The sequence below is a fragment of the Mya arenaria genome, chromosome 6, assembly GCF_026914265.1.
Source record: "Mya arenaria isolate MELC-2E11 chromosome 6, ASM2691426v1".
Taxonomy (NCBI): domain Eukaryota; kingdom Metazoa; phylum Mollusca; class Bivalvia; order Myida; family Myidae; genus Mya; species Mya arenaria.
In genome coordinates this window covers 74025640-74028644 of record NC_069127.1, presented here as the reverse complement: position 1 = coordinate 74028644, position 3005 = coordinate 74025640, and positions in this window count along the sequence as shown.

Here is a 3005-nt window from a genome sequence, read left to right as displayed (position 1 = left end):
AACAATAACAGTACGATAGCGAAAAAATGACATTACAATGGTAAAAACACGACAGTACTATGGTGAAAACAAGACAGAATTGCGAAAAGGCGCAGTCCCATGATGAAGAAAATACATTACGATGGTGAAACATAAAAGCAGGATGGTGAAAACATGACAGTACAATTGTGAAAACATGTAGTTACCATGACAAAAACCTGACAGTGCGTTAGTGAAAACATGAAAGTAAGATGGCAAAAAAGGTAACAGTACCATGGTGAAACAAGCATAACGATAGTGAAAATATGACAGTACGATGGCATAAACGTGACATAACCATGGTGAAAACATGACAGAACGTTGGGGAAAACATGACAGTACGATGGCGTAAACATGACGGTACGATGATGAAAACAATGACAGTACGATAGCGAAAAAATGACATTACAATGGTAAAAATACGACAGTACTATGGTGAAAAAAAACATTACGATGGTGAAACATAAAAGCAGGATGGTGAAAACCTGACAGTATGATGGTGTAAACATGACAGTAAAATGATTAAAAGGCGACAGTATGATGGTGAAAACAAGACAGTACGATGGCGAAAAGGCGACAGTCCCATGCAGAAAACATGACAGTACGAAGGTGAAAACATGACAGTAAAATGGTAAAAATGCTACAGTACAATGGTGAACACAAGACAGTAAGATGGCGAAAAGAAGACAGTCGAATGCTGAAAACATGACAGTACGAAGGTGAAAACATGACACTACGATGGTGAAAACATGATAGTACGTTGATAAAAACAAGGCAGTATAATGGTGAAAACAAGACTGTACGATGGCGAAAAGGTGACAGTCTTATGCTGAAAACATGACAGTACGAAGGTGAAAACATGAGAGTACGATGGTGAAAACAAAATAGTATAATGGCGAAAAGGAGACAGTGCCATGGTGAAAACATGACATTACAAGGTGAAAACATGATAGTGCGTTGGTGAAACATGACAGTACGATGGCAAAAAGGCGACAGTCCCATGATGACAGTACGGTGTTGAAAATGTGACAGTACGAAGGTGAAAACATGACAGTATGATGGTCAAAACGCGACAGTACGATGGTGAAAAGAGGACAGTACGATGTTCAAAACATAACAGTACGATGATGAAAACGCAACAATAAGAAGTTCTTAAAGTGTAAATGTGATGCTAAAAAAAGAAATTAATATAAAAAAAACACAATTTGTTGCATTGTTTTCTTAATCTGATTGGATTGATCTAAAACATATATAATACAATTCTGAAACGAAAACTTGAAATTTTATGCTGCTGATTATTTATAGTTTACTTACGGTTACAAAATAATAGTAATGCATAGATTGTACCTAAAACATACGCTTGCTGCATTCATTAATACGGAGGTAACGTTCATTTACATAGACACTGCATACGTGTATATCAACGTAATGCACCAGTCAATTGTAACCACGCCCCAACCCCCCCCCCTCCTCCCAGGTCCGTGGATTAGCGGGGACTTTGACTTTTGGTCCAGCCATGATCCCCGTCCTTCGGGGAAAAACTAGTGGTAAAATCCTCGCAAAATTCCCCCGCACCCAAGTAAAGTTCTTATACACGTTAACATTGGTTCATCTACTTTAAACGCTGGTCCCTATGCTAATTTTGTACAATATTGAAATAATCTTGTCAGCGGCCTCCCGGGGAGCCAATTTATTATCTTGATAATGAATGGAAAACAACAGTTTCTTTAAGATATATGTTTCTTCGATCATACTTATTGAAGTATTTTATAAAAGTTGTTTATCTGCCAAGCTTTATTCTTACAGAAGAAGATTTGCAATGGAGCAAATCTAAAATGTTAACTGTTAGATAGTCAGTTAAGTTACCGTGTTTCTTTATACGTCGTATAGACGCCTATTTCATGTGACTATAATATCGATTTTATTTCGGACTTTAATAGTATAATTGGAACAACCGTGTAGTTTAAAACATAGTACATGTATGTAATTAAAGTTGGTATGGCTCTTTGTCTTATTGCAAAAGTCCCAATTTTATTATGTCTCTATTCTGTTTGCACTTAACCAAACATTTTTCGGCAAAAAATTAAAAGTCATGTTCTTACATATTTTCGTGTCAATATTTTGAACACCGTTGTTCGTTGCAATGTGACGTACCATTGCAAAAGTTGAATGCTCTTTGGACGTCCAAAGAGCATTCAACTTTAGCAATGGTACGTCACATTGCAACGAATCTGCTGATAACAATGGAAATAATAATGATAACAATAATATTGTTATCATTATTATTTCCATCGTTATCAGCAGATTCGTAATAGTTCTTGTCTTCAATATCATGTTCATTTTGTCATCACCGTTGTCATAATCCTTTTGATTGTTGTCGCAACCATTGACGACGTGGTCGTCTTTGTATTTATGTTTATCGTATATTCATGTCTATATGAATATAACAATGTCAAGATTAAGGTTATGTGTCTGGAACTCTACATTTTAACATCCATATAAAAAAGAACACGTACAGACAGAAGAAACATACGCATGGACATATGGACCGATGGACGAACAAACACGCACGCATACATATAACGTCCTGCATTATCAAGTTGCTATTAATGACCTTCAATGATTAATGCTTTATGATATTGAGCTGTACATAAAGTAATTTCAAAAAATTGTGTTGCACATCAAAACGCGTTCGTATAACAATTATAATAATGATGTTAATACTTCCATTAGCTGTGTCTGTGATAAGTTACACGTGTAACATACACATATATCAATATCAATGTTCATGCTTTTAGTCTGAAACTATGAAAGGGAGCATACACCACAAATTGACGCGATCAGACGGATGAAAACAGTTTTATCCTGTTATTGCTTCGATTTAAAATCGACTTCTTTTTTGAAATTACAGACGGAAGGATTGAGTTCTCAATCAAATTCAAGTTCTTACATGTACAAGATATATTGTTTGATATTTACTTAGGTAG